Below are 15,097 nucleotides of genomic sequence, written 5' to 3' on the forward strand. Positions count from 1 at the left end.
TCTGAACTTGTTGGGTATTCCACGGCACAGCGCCAGCAAAGACGAGCCGTTTCATCATCTATGAACACGCAGCTGCACACGTCATAAGAATGATCAAGTAGATAGGCGTGAAGCATTTCAGGGTCTGTGATGATGGCTGTGTTGTACTAATTAACTCTTTTCGCAAACAGCCCACTAAGAATTAAGACATAATTTTGCCAACAGCCGCCGAGCAGGGTTGTCCTCAATGTGTTCCATACGCAAGCGTATGCCCTGATGTTTACAGTAATCATCAATGTAAACCCACTTCCTGAACCACTGCATGGCCGTCTGACCAAGACTGTCCATAATGCTTTTCACCACCGCCAGTTAGGGCGTGTTGTATAGAAATGTTCACTGTTTTTGAGATGTATAAAAGCTGCTGAATAGCCAGCGTGGAATAACATTTTTGTAGACCGTGATATGAAACATGGGGCAACAGCGTAATTGTTTTGGGTTTTAGATATAGTTGTCTGTAGAGCTGCATACAACAACTAGCCAGCTTGATATTTTGAAAAGGGTCTATCTATGACACGTGTATTCCACCCTTCATAGGTTTTTCACGACGAGTAATTTGAATTATGCCGTTCCTAAACAAATTCCAAGCTTGTCTTACAATGCTCACATCTTCTTAATAGTAGGCCCTTAATTCTAAGCAAAGTCAAACATGCCATATATATTCGCCTTGTACCAGGCAATAAACTAGTCTTTCCCGCTGGACATCTTGTATTGAACCCCGCATTGATCCGGAGGTGGGAATGGGCTTATGTAGTTTTGGTTAGCGGCTGTGTTAAAAAAGATGGTGAAAGAAACCCTTTGAACCTGGAAAGCTAAAAACTTTTGGAAGCTTGCTGCGTTTTATGGGCAAAAAGTTCAAGGAATCAATAAAGCGTATTTGTAGATGCACCACAGAGGCGGCCATTAGATTAGCACCTTGGGAGATAAGTTTTATTGAAATGTTTTCCCAAACTAACTGCCGCCAGAGAGAGTATGAATCATAGCCTTTGGAAATATGGGCTATTAGTGAATTTGCTTGTTACAAAGGTGCTGATAAAGGTAGCCACACAGGCATCCGCTGTAAATTCCCAATAATTAGCCCCTGTTAAATGTCTGGCATAGATATAGTTTGGTTGGTGGTTTATGTTTTCTTGGCGGACCTCCATGTCGTATATAATGTAGTTCTCGGTTTTATTTTGCAGTCTGCCGGCTGTCATGTAGCACAGGTGTTCAGCCGTGTTGACAATGTAAACTTTGCACACTCTACAAATCATCCCGACACAGTTGTGACTCTCGGGAAGACATTTTTGACATGCTGGACAATCAATGCACAGCTCGCTCACGACTGCCACCAGTGCTGTTTTTTGAATGTGTATGTCTAGACAGGCTGGAGACCTTGCGAACGTGTGACACTGAGGGCATTGTGCAGGGTTTATCCTTGAGCATTTCATATTCTTCTCCTAGACACAAGCGACAGTGGTATTGGTAACATATGGTAACATATGTTTGTTTTTGGAAATGTGATGACAATGTCGACAGAGATGTTTAGCCCCCAGAAAATCTTTTAGATTCAATACACAGCGGAAATGGTTGTCATGGTGTAAAACATATAAAGTGTTTTCGGCTGTTTTAACTGTTAGCGGGAAATACCGCCACACACCATTTTTAAAATATCTTGATGGGTCCATTAAAATACACCTCAAAGAGTTTCAGTTGTCCAAATCCTATTGGCGTGTCCATCGGGAGTCCCAATTCTGTGTGCACCTGCACAGCTTTCGCACATATGTTATGCTTCGCAGCTCAATTACACCAATGAGACTAGACGCCAGACAGAGATTTAGGGGTCCGTGATCAAATTTAAGTAGCCATCTGCCTTTGGAATTTATGATGTGGCTGAACAGAATTTTACTCAGAGGCTTATAAACACCGATGGAATGGAGCATGACAACTAACATGACAATTTTCAGCGGCGCAAAACACAAAATCTCAGTTTTTCTCTGCAGAAGTCTTCGTAAATTTTCCAAAAACTGAAAAATGCACAAAGTATCACGATTTTATCACCTTGTAAACAAGGGTCTGTGTAAACCATCAACCTCCATTCTTATTTGAACAAAATCATTGGGCTCAACAGTTTCCAATATTTGCCAGGCTAAGGTTTCCAGAGCATCTGTTATGACCGCTATCCTGTGACCCAAAGGACCGTAAGTGGTCCAAGTTTATGAATCAAAATTCCTCGTAATTCTCCATGTCTGTGAATGTTTTATAACTTATTTGATACGTTTGCACCCTTTCCAAATACACTGGGGCATCCCGTGTCTGGGGTGTTGATATCTGCGGCGTGGTAGCTCAATCGCAGCTGGATATAACCAGTTGTGCCTTTTTTAAGATTTTAAATAGGCGACGCCTCTGAACGCGAGATCCAGCCCATTTTAAGTTTTGCCTCTGTCGAAACCGATATCTGCCTCCGCTTTGAACAATTAGCCCAGGGATCCCCAACCTGTAGCTCGCGAGCAACATTTTGCTCGCAGCCCCCTTTCATGTTGCTCGCCAGCTCTTCAATAAGGGCCTGGATTGCGCATGTGTCTAACAGATTTACTGCGCAGGTGTGAACCACAGGTGAAACGTGCTTCCTCACTTGAAGTTTCACCGCCATTTTCACTTGAAAGAACAGTGGAGTTGCTCATAAATTAACGTGCAACTGTCATTCCCGTGGGCTGCAGTAACCTCAGCATATCGTCTGCATTGGGACTGCTGTCAGCCTCCGAGGCTGAAATTTGCATTTATCTTGCTATGTGGCTTCTATACAGCAAGGTCAGGTAGGTTGAGTCTTTAATGATTTCCTTTTTTTTTTAACATGCGTTAGTTTCCTTTATTCAGAGTGAAAGGGTGAGTGAGCAAGTGGCTGCCAGTGTCCATGTTAATAAGAGTGTGTGAGCGACGAGATGTGATTGAACAAGTGTTCGAGTGCTATTTGAAAGTGTGAGAAGTGTGTGCTTATGATTCAAGAGAAAGCACAGTTGTGTGCACATATGCAGGCAAGAGAACTAAACAGTGTGAACGAAAGAGTGTAAGAATTTCACGGCTGATTTTATAGATCCTTGTGTTCCCCCTTCAGTTTTCATTGCTAACACAAATTGATTGTAAAAGCCATTCCCCAGACATATTACAGAACATGTGACAAACCATTGTTACTACAGGTGAAAAGTATGCTAAAAGGAATTAATACACATAGTAAGGCTACATGTACATCTGTACATGGCACTTCAATGTGCATGATACAGCTGACAGGTTTCCTTTCTTTTGTCGCTCTCTTGCCACCAACATTTCTTTTTTATCAGCTCATACAAACAGAACATTTTTAGGAGTTTTGAATTATTCAGCACTTCATGGCATAACGTGCATGGCCTGGCATCTAAAATGTATAAGGGCACATAATGCTACACAAACTGCCCTGAGGCAATTATTCTCTTGATCATTGTGCAGTGGGTAGAACTATTATGCACTAATACAGATGCAGGTAACCATTGACAGAAGCTGTAGTGTGCTAGGATTTTATCTCTCATTCCACTATTGTCCTATCCTCTTTCATGGGATGAATGTTTAAAATATCAGCTTGTGTTGCTTTGCAGAGAGGGCACGGGGCTGTGTAAGGGGATTGGGATAGAACTGGATTTATGGATCTGAATAGAACAGATACTGGCCCTCAACACCGGCGCTAAACCATGGCGAAATTAGCACCATGGTTGGTGCCGGTGTTGTAACGAGTCCGCCATGGGGAAATGGGGAAATACCGCCCCATTCCAAGGTTGGCGGGGCGGTATTTCCCCATTTCCCCATGGCCCTTCCCCATTCCCATTTTTGCCCCATAGGGCTCAATGGGAACGGGGAAGGCGGCAATTACAGTACTGCAAATTGAGGTACTGTAATTGCCTGCGAGGTCCCTTTGCGGGTCCCTACTTTAATGGCTGGTCCAGACCAGCCGTTCAGGTCGGGTCCCGCAAAGGGACCTCGTAGTAAGGCGCTAAGTGGTAAACGGCGCCGCAGCCTTTACGGCTGTTCATTGAGATTGGGCAATAAGTTGCAGGCAGCAGGGATTTCGCTATGCAGTAGGCATGCTGGGTGTAGAAGAGAGGGATGCAAGGGGACGTAGGGTAGAGAAGGATTTAGTAGAGTTTACAATGGAGAAAAAGGGGTGCAACAGACACACAAGGATGTTGCATAAGAGAAGGCTGCAGAGGAGAGCACTGGAACACAGGTGAGGGGTAGGACATGATGCAGAAGAGAGGGTTACAGAAGGAATGATAGTTTGTAATGGAGAGAGGGATAATGCAAAGAGAGAGTATTGTGTAGAGAAGAGTGGTGCAGGAGAGAAGGCACAGGAATACTTTCTGAGGGGTGTAGTAGGGGAAGCAGGAGTGTACAGAAGTAAAAAAAGGCACAGGACAGCTAGGTGCACATGGAGATTGGTGGAGGGAGAAAAGGGAGATGCGAAACAAGGGTGAATGATGGATATTACACAAGAGTGTCAAAGGCAAGCATACTGCTAAACAGGGACTGTTCTAGGATTAACATGGCCTTGTGAGGCAAACGAGGCAAAAGATGTGCAGGCCCCTTAATTTGAGTTACTATTGACATCACAAAAATTGACTTTTTTCTTTTTCAGCATAAAGATACAATTCTATTAAACATAAAGGCATCACATTAGCAGATCCATTTCCCACCTCTACGGGGCACACGGACACACACACGGGCACACACACACACACATGGGCACACACACCCACACACACACAATCCATGCCTTAAAAATGGAAATGCTACAAATACCAGAATGCAAAGGAAAAAAAAAGACTGGGTGGATTACACCCTGTTCACATGAGACAAGTTTAGGGCTTTGTCCAGGACTGAAAAAGTATCCATATCCATATCACAGGCCAACATTCCCCATACCACATTCTGACAGAACCCTACAGATCACACACAACCTCTTATTTCTCACACAGACACACACCCATATTGTACTGGACACCGACTATTGAGTGTTTCTGAAGAAAATAATGGATTTCTGATCCAAGATTTAGGTAACATGATAAAATTAGGTTAATTTGTAACCTAATATCTCCACAGCCCATGACTACCTTATTGCATTCCTAGAAATTCTGTAGTGGGATAGGGCACCCTAGGGTTCAGTTAAGGATGACTGAGGTAGGGCATGTGACATAGGACAGTCAAGGTTGGCACTTACAACCTAAAGGTAGTTGTTTCTGGCCTGAGCTATTAACAACTCCCAACAGTGGTCAAGTGGGATAATGAGCACCCAAGGAGGCCTAGGAAACCCATAGGTGCCCCACGCTCCCCATGTGTGCTCAACAGCTTTCACATGTATACCAGGGAAACAATAAGTTTTGATTGCCACCCCAAATATCTGAAAGATAAAAGAATCAAATAACTGTTTCATTGTTATCATTTTTTTTATTTGTGTGGGCTCCTTCAGTCGTTCAGGAACAATGCTAAAATATAACATTACTCGGTAGTGTAGAATAATACCTAGGTGGTCTTTTCCAGTGATTGTCTTCTATTATTGGGAGCCTCGATGTACTTCATATGTCAGCACTGCTGAGAAGAAGGGAATACACAAGAGTCGATCAGTGGGAAAACATCTGTGTTGCGATAGGATAGTGACAGTGATGAATGTTATAGGTGGGCCAATAGTAGTAACCAACAAGGCAAAATGTTTCATGAAAGATAAAAGATAGAGTCACATAAATAAGCAAGAGGGGCATAATAAATTTGGGGGTCGGGTGGGTGTAATGAATGTAGTCGGTGACAATAAGTCTTTTTTTCTATGTCCAGTTATTTACACAGCTGAGGTGACTCAGAACTTCAACTTCTATTTTTGTCTGGTGTAGACTGGTGAAACAAAATGGCTTCTACGTCTACCTCCCCACCACTGAAGAAATCAAGAACATATACGTTTAGGGATGAATGGGAAGAACAATAGTTCTTCACAAGTTTCAAAGTGAAAGATATATGTTTAATTTGCCAAGCAAGTGTTTCAGTTGGGAAGAAATGCAATTTGGATAGGCATTTTATCACAGTTCATAAGTCAAATGACATAGACTACCCAACCAACAGTAATCTAAGGCGAGCGCGAGTCAAAGAGCTTAAAACAGCACTGAGTGCTGAGCAATGAATTTTTAAGAAAACAGTTTCTCATTCAAAAGCAGCAACTGTGGCATCACTGAAAGTGGGCCCTATTCTTGCAAAAAAGAAGAAACCATTTGAAGATGGTGAAATAGTAAAAGAAGCTATGCTTGCAACTGCTGATTCACTGTTCCAGGACTTTAAAAAATACTCTCAAATAATTAAATTAATTAAAGATGTCCAGCTCTCAGGAAACACAGTTGTTCGTAGAACTGAGGTGATGTCATAAGATGTTGACCTTGAGTTTAGGAGTGATTTAGAAAAGTGTGATTTTATACGTTTGCAGTTTGATGAATCAACTGATATAGCAGATACTGGCCAGCTATCTACTTTTATTAGAATGGTGTTTGAAGATAGCAGTGTGAAAGAAGAAATATCAGCTGATCTTCCACTAATGGGGAAGACAAGAGGAGAAGACATTTATCAAGCTTTCAAAATGTTTATAAAAGACATGAATATGCTACTTCAGAAACTTGTGGCAATAACAACAGATGGTGCAGCAGCCATGATAGGGTGGGATATTGGTTGTGTTGCTCTTTGCAGACGAGATCCAGACTTTCCAGGATTCAGAGGTTATCGCTGCATTATTCACCAACAGTCAATGGGGGTCATTACGAGTTAGGCGGTAAGGGTTTAACGGCGCCGGAAAAGGTGCCGGAGCCGTCAACCCCTTACCGCCTAATTACGAGTTCTGCTCGCTAAGGCCGCCTGGTAAAATCCCGTGAGCAAACCAGGGTGCTAACAACGGGCCCATTATTAACGGGCCCATTGTTAGCACCCTCCCCATTCCCATTGAGCCCTATGGGGGCTCGAATGGGAATGGGGATGTACCAGTTCCAACGTTGGAATGGCCCAGTAATTCCTCATTTAAGGAACCCGGACCCGGTACTCAGTAAGAGGGCAGCCATGCCCCTCCTAACTCGTAATGACCCCCACTGTGTTCCAAGGTACTCAATTATCAGCATGTCATGACTGTAGTTTTAAAAATGGTCACTTCTATACGTGCAAGGTCATTGCAAAACAGACTTTTCAAATCACTTCTAGATGAAACGGATGCTCAATATGGTTGTCTATTCTTCCATACAGAGATACGGTGGCTTAGCAGAGGTAAAGTACTGCAAAGATTTCTGAATCTCCGACCTGAAATTATTCAGTTTTTAGAAGGAAGAGGGGAACAAGTTGAGCAACTCGGTAACCATAAATGGTTATCCAATTTGGCTTTTCTTAATGATTTGACATTGAAACTGAATGCTCTCAACCTTCAACTCCAAGAGCAAGATAAAACACTAACAGAATTTATTGGGTCAGATAATGCATTTAAAGTCAAACTGAATGTATGGATGACTCAAATGGAAAAGGGTATCTTGACTCACTTTCCCAGTCCGGAAGAGATTAAGGGAAAGTGCTGTTTATGACCAAGATATGTATGCTGAACATCTTGACCTGATCAGAGAAGACTTTGAGAAAAAAATGTCTGATTTCACTGTCATTGAACCTGTGGCTACTTTTATAACCAACCCATTCATCAAAACTGATGTCACTGACACTGCATCTCAAATTGCAAATGCATTCAGATGAAGCATCCCGGACCTTGAAATGGAAATTATTACTCTGCAAGCACACTTGCATCTGAAAGCAAGATCATCACACACAGAAGTTTGGACCATGGTTGAAAAGTCCAAATACCCACTTCCGAAGCAATCCTCAGTGTTTGCTTGCTTGTTTTGGGTCAATTTACTTATGTGAGTCTGGATTTTCTACAATGAAGATTCTGAAATCAAAATACAGATCTCGGATGACCAACACACATCTAAATGACTGGATGAAACTTTCAGTAACCCATTACACCCCCAACTTTGACAAATTGGCCGAAGATATGCAGTGTCAAGTTTCACACTAAACTACATTGATGTTACAATTGCCCTTACAACTTAAATTCAAATGTACTGGAATTAGTATAACTTGACCTGGATGATGTTTTTACTTTACACATGGCAAGATATTCAGTCATTAGAAAATGTTTGCTAAGTTACTTAATAGTCAAACTGAATGCTCTAAAATTGCTAATGCGTTCAAATTACACTTGCATTTAAGGTTATCTGAAAAAGCATTTAAAATCACTTTCCAAACAGGAGAAAGTTAGCAACTGGAAATATAGGTAGTATGCCTCAGATCTGGACACTTACATCAAAGTCTTTTAAAGAGTTTTTCCATTTCATACCTTTGAACGAACAGCTACTTTCACATCCACCACTTACTGATGCTTGCTTTGAAATTGCAAATGCATTGTTCCTAAACATAGCTGAAGTAGGAACCATCACGCCATGAGGTAACATTTTCTGTATTTCATGAACAATCTGACATCAATGTATGGATCCTGGTTGAGGAATTTCAATCAGAATAACTTTCATGTGTAGAAGCTCCCCTATGTTATTTTAAAAGACATTTGAAAGTTAAACTTAATCTGATTCAAGTGTTATGCATTTGCCCTTTATGAATGTCAATGTCCATGACCAACACTCACCCATCCTTTCAGAGTTTGGCCCAGTTTACTGTCCTTATGTGAGAAGATAAGCTCCTTCTGTTACATTTCAAAATAAATCCTTGAGGAGGATAACCCTCAACCCTTCCTCTCCATATAAAGAGGTATTTAAATCCTACAGGGTTTTGGCCAAGTTTACTGCTATCATGCGCATCAAAGTTCTCAATTTGTTCCACAATTTTCAAAAGAATCCTTGGGTAAGAAACATCAAGCCCACCATTTAAGAGGCATTTAAATCCTAGAAAGTGTTGACTAATGTTACTGTCATTGTGTGTGTTAACGTTCTCCATTGCTAAACATTCCACACATTTGAGTGTGAACAATAAAAACCCTTCCAAAGAGGCATGTAATTCATACTCATTTTGCCCAATGCTCTTTTCCTTTCGTGCAGGGGTTCTCTGACTTGCTAACGGGTGAGCCAGAAGCAATCTAGGTGAAAACAAGATCCCTCCCACAAAGGGAGAGCTCCTGGACTGAATTCCGTGTCACTAAACTACAGTATCCCAGCACACCTGCTCAATGAGTCATGAAACGGCAGGTGCATTTTGCTGCCCCCGCCTTGCATGGCCCATTGCAGTTGAAGTGTGTGCAAGGCCACTCCTATTCCACCGCTACATTTCTTTGGCCCTGGGTGGAAAAATGGTGGCGCTCTGGCTCCACCACAGGCGTCAGAACCAGGAAGCTCTCCATGCTTCCTGGCTCCTGGCTGTGGGATGAGCATTAATCAAGAGAATAGAGTACCCATTGTCAATGGGATGAGCACTAGTCAGACATGCAACATGGGAGCCTACAGCAGGAGTGTCTAGCAGCCCGGGCAACCAGGAAATCATGTTTTGCTATGTGTGTATGTATGAGTGTATATCTGATAAGGCTTAAGCCAAAGGTCTGTGTGACATGTCTAAGTCTGCGTTTGAATGTGATGGCTGTGGTGTGTATGTAGTAGTCATGTATGATTGAATGGATGAATGGTAGTGCATGTGAATGAGAATACAGTTTGGATGTTGTAGTGTAGTGTTTGGGTGCATCTGTGAGGGAATGAGAAAGCACTGTGATTGTGTATACTTGTTAGCGTGAATGTGTATGAATGAGAATATTAATGTGTTCCTGTATGTGCAGGCTTGGGGAGCAAGAAAGCCAGATAGTCGGGGGCATTGAGGAAGCCAGTACATGTACAATGGCAAGGTTTTTCTCTAGTATTCACATCAAAACAAAAACTATGAGAGTAGTGTAATTGGTGGGGTATAAGACTACATTGCTGAAACCTCTATGTATGGAGAGATTTTCTTAAAGGGGCATGCCTAAATTGGTGCAGCCAGTATCGGTATGCTTTCTTACAGCGGCATGGCATTTTTTTTTGCATTATGTCAAACTCAACATGAGTGTTCTTACATGAATACCGGCATAACGTGGTCCAGCCCGCACAGACATGTTGGGGCACAAGCATGAATGTTTCTTTACACTGACATAATACTGGTATATATTGTGGGGAAAGGCATCATAAAAAATATTTCGGAACATGCTCTTGTGCACGGTTAGTGACTTGGCATCTAATGTGCATTTTTTGTGTTACACTGCAAAACAAGAAGTAAACTGTGTGTCATTTTACCCATTTTAACACATTCTTTTAAAAAAGTTCTCTTGGGCAGAACCCCCTGAGCCCCTAGAGTGGTTCACACTCCCTCGCTACACTCTGTTGCTTATGAGCATATATTTGAAATGGTCTTTCACCTGCGGTTATAAATTCTGCCAAATACTTCTATGCGTGTGTGTTTAAAACCACACAATTATTTGATATTGTTTTTTTTTAACTGTTTGGGGGGACATCCTACAAAAATACCTGTAAAGAAGTATTAAAATTCAATTCACTAGATTTTGACAAAAATACTCAATCCTCTGAATACAAATGCACCATCATTCGATCTCAAAACATCCAAAGAAATAACCATCTTGAGGGGAACAGGAAGAGACAGGAGAGAGGAAAGCACACTAGCCTCCACGTAGAGAGGTATTTAAAGCAAGTGTGAGTTGTAGCTTCAGGTCTATCGAGATGTACAAACTGTCACTAAATAAGAGCTCTTTTAGGGGAGAACGCTCAACACCAATGCAAACATTGTTTATTGTTGCACATTAATGTGCCTTTTTTGTGATATTAACTTCAGTTGGATTGTAATTTGATTAACAATCGATTTGCTAACACCTGAACGCCGATATTTTACATTGAGGTTCAGCTGTTGCTCACCATTTCATTTCATACAGATAAGTTGCTCATTGGCCACGAAAGGTTGGGGACCCCCGAATTAGCCCATCTGTAACAGTGGGTTTGTTTGGGGTTGTGTTTTTAATTTTACTCGATCTGCCCTCGCAACAGGTGCTGTGAACTTGTTCTTGAGTGGTTTGAGAGGGCTCGCTAGTTGCTAGTTGTAACTTTGCGGGGGTCCTCTGATATGTTTAATATTTGGGATATTTCCGGATTGGGTGCCGATGGTGATCTGGATATATTAGGTCCAGCGAATGTTTGTGGAATATCGGCTAAACAATTGGCTGAAAAAGCACTGATGGCTGGTGCACTGTGTTCAACAGCAGGGGCCTTGTTTAACGCTGCAGCGATATGTGTCTCTATGAATCTTTCATGAAATGCATCATTAGACCCTCCAATAACAATGGTGTTGTGCTAGACAACCAGACCATCATCTATCATAATATCTGCCTGCAACCCTATAGCTAATTCACAAGCCTCTGCTGCTGAGGCGCTAATATCAAAGATTGCCAGTCACAATATAGAATGCGTTTTTACTTTTTGATATTAGCCTCTAGCCAATTTGGTTTTGTATGATGCATCTGTAAATCACTTAGAAATAAGTCACCAAATGCTATGATGTGAGTCAACATTATCAGGTTTAAAATGTGATCATTCCATGAGTTGCTGCCTGTACAGGTATCTAGGTGCGAGCTTCTCAGGTGAGTTTAACTCACAGAGGATGGCTAGCCTGTCAAGCTTCTAAAAGTTGATAAAACAAGCATCACTATATCTGCGCTTTTTTATTTACTGTTTAAGCGCTATGTGTAAACTTTCACTGAATTGTAAATGAAAAAGCTGTAAATAAAAACCATGATGCAGTATACATCTTGAAAACTACATAAAGCACATGTATCATATAACACACACAACATAGATTAGAAGTTATGATGAATCATTCAACATATAGCATCCCATCACACCTGTGAAAACACTGATCACACCTGTAAAAAACATTGGGTCGGCATTTCTTAGCAATGTCATGACACATTTTTTCACAAAATATAAAGCAACTCTGCTCGTCGGGGCCTCAGGCCCCTCTGGATGAATCAAAAATGACAAGATAAAAAAGAACTCCACGCTTTGGGCCCCCCCCAGACACTCCTGAGGCCCACTGGATGAATCAAAAACAAAAAGAACAACTCCACATTTTGGGCCCCCCCCCAGACATTCCTTGGGCCCCTCTAGATGAATCAAAAACAACAAAAGCCACCTCCAATGGGTGCAAACTGTAATTCAGACATGCCTACTGATGAAATTACAAAACAACTCCTTAGAGTCAGGACACCCCCCAAATCTATCACACCCCACAAATCTATCGGCCCTTGCTGATTCACCAAAAACATTGGACCACCCAGTCTTGGGGCATTTAAAACATTCACGATTTGTTGATCCTAAGAGAGCCAGGTGGGCCCGTTGATGAATTCACAAAAGAACTCTGCAGCATATGCCCCCCAGATCCATTGGGCTTTAACGGTGTAACAGCACTGTCGGACCCCATTCATGGGTCGTTGAAACATTACAAAAGCTGTTGATCCATGCCAAACGGGCCCCATCCCAGTGCCCACAAGAGATCCGGCAGAGACAGGCAAACCCATCCGTGTGCTTTCACAACATTCAGAATTTGCTGATCCACACAAAGCACCCTTGGAGACTTTTGATCACTTATGAGGCCCCCGGACATTCCGGCCAGCATTACAAAAACTCCAGAACCAAGCGGCCCCAGTGATGAATTCACAAAAGACATCTGTGGCGGCGGGGCCCCCAAATCCATCGGCCCTTGCTGCTGTAACAAAAACATTAGAACCTGTCCTGGGTTCTTACAACATCCAAGGTTTGTTGATCCAGAAACAACAGGCAGCCCCATTCCAACATCCCAGAGTTGTCCACCACTGCAGGCAGTTTCTCCAGAGGTGGCCTGTTGCAACACCCAGTTGTTAAGAGCCAACATGTTAAACCCGTATAACAACCAAACACAGGGTCCTGAAAATTAAAATGTCAATATGTGTACATAAATGAATCTCGGCTACAACACTAAAAGTTGCAATTATATTCTCAGTTCCTTCAACACAATGAATAAAACCACAGTGCAGCTGTTACATGTTTAAAAATACTAACACTCTAATTCAGCCTTCACATGTTTTCCAAACACCCCTGTGCACCTCTACACAACCATGTTAAACCCGTATAACAAACACAGGGTCCAGAAAATTAAAATTTCCATCCACATATTGCTATATAAATGAATCTCGTCTACAGCACTTTGTCAATGTCCTTTTCTTGTAAGCGTGTGCATACAGGTTCAGGCCCTAAGTGCCTACATATCATTTTCATTTTGTCACTGTGGTTACTTTAACCAGGGCACACTACACCTATTCGCTTTATCATGGGTCCACAATTAAAAACCACACCACACAAAGTGCCTATAGCATGAGTGCACAGCTGTTTTCCTAGAGTCAAAAGTGTTGTGCACTTTCTAAATACTTATATGTGTCTAATATGCTCTCTAGTCAATACAAATATTTGTTTAAAATAACAATTGTGTTATAAAATAAAACTGTGGCTGCTTTAAGCAATCTTCCCTGTGTATAGATAAATGCCCGGTCTGTTGGGTTTGACAATGTTTTTTTTGTTCGAAAACTGTGCTCATTTGCAATACTGTTTAAATCAGCATTTTTGTTTTTAGAGCTGTGTCATAAAACATTTTATTTAAAGTGGGATTTCCTTCACAGCGAGGCCTATTCAGACATGCGTTGTGTGCCAGTTCACAATGCCTCATGTCGCTTTTGTGCATAGTCAGAGCGCAGCATTTAAAAAGTTTAATTGCATAAAACCACACGGCTTGTCACAATATTGTGCTCTGTGTCAGCACTGTATGTGGTGCTAGACCCTAGGCCCGAGGAAAATTTGTAAACCAGCTCGGCTATGTCAAATACTCTCTCCAGCAAAACAACATAAAATGTGGATTACAAAATGACCTTATCACGCCAGTTAGATTCCAGAGACAGTTTTTCCATTTCAAGACACACTTTAACTTAAATATATAAAAATGCAGGCTGGAGGTTAATCCTGCATGCTGCTAATAAATAATCACATTTTGTTTTAGAAGCTCTGTTTGCACTGTTAAATAAAAATACACAGGGCTAGAATCTAGAACATACACTTTTAAAATGGTTTTCACATCTTGTTTAAATATTTTACACTTTTAAAACATGGCTATTTATTTAGAAGCTTACAGTAAATACATAGAATCAACTCACTTTTTAAAAGTAGAATGACTCTTTCGTCACCAGACTTTAGATGTCCTGGGGTCTTAAGTTCCAGCTGGGACTTAAACATGTCCCGAAATCCACAGCAATGTTCTGTCAGGCTTCCAAATCATGGGTTTTAAAGACACCCAACCCCCCCAAACCCCTTCAGCAGACACCCTGTGCAGGCTGCTGGTGTCATTTGAAAAGTCACAGGGAGTTTAGAAGACAATGGGGCATTCACATATTCTTTAGGCACAGCAGTCACATGCCAGCTGAGGATTACAGGCACCTTGGGGCTCCGCTTCCTTTACAATGAATGGGGTCATGAAAATACAGTTTAGTCACACCAGGCACATGGCGGCAAGTGATTACTATAGCCTCTGGGCTTCATTGCAAGGTTGGATCATTCTGATGTGGCTTCATATCATTTGTAATAAACAGAGGAACCGAAATAGCTGGCCTTGTGTGTGTCGTCATCTGTGAATTCTCTGCCCTGCCGCAACATTTTCATAATGGCCAGCTGCAGCTGTGTTGCTGGAATACTGCTTTCTGCACACCAGGGAGAATGGTAGAATGCAGTGTCCCAGCATGTTGCTTCCATTTGCCTGTGTTTTTGTAGCCCTGGAATTAGATCTTCACTTTTCATTTAGTTATATATTATAAACTATATATTCACAGGCCATTTAACTTGGCTGTTTAAAAAAAAAATTGATATTAAAAACTTTGAATTTTGATATAGAAAATTCCAATATAATTTTGCTATATAAAAGTGATATGAATGTATTTATT

This window comes from Ambystoma mexicanum, chromosome 7q (assembly GCF_040938575.1).
Source record: "Ambystoma mexicanum isolate Mex_15411 chromosome 7q, UKY_AmexF1_1, whole genome shotgun sequence".
In the NCBI taxonomy this organism is placed as follows: Eukaryota; Metazoa; Chordata; class Amphibia; order Caudata; family Ambystomatidae; genus Ambystoma; species Ambystoma mexicanum.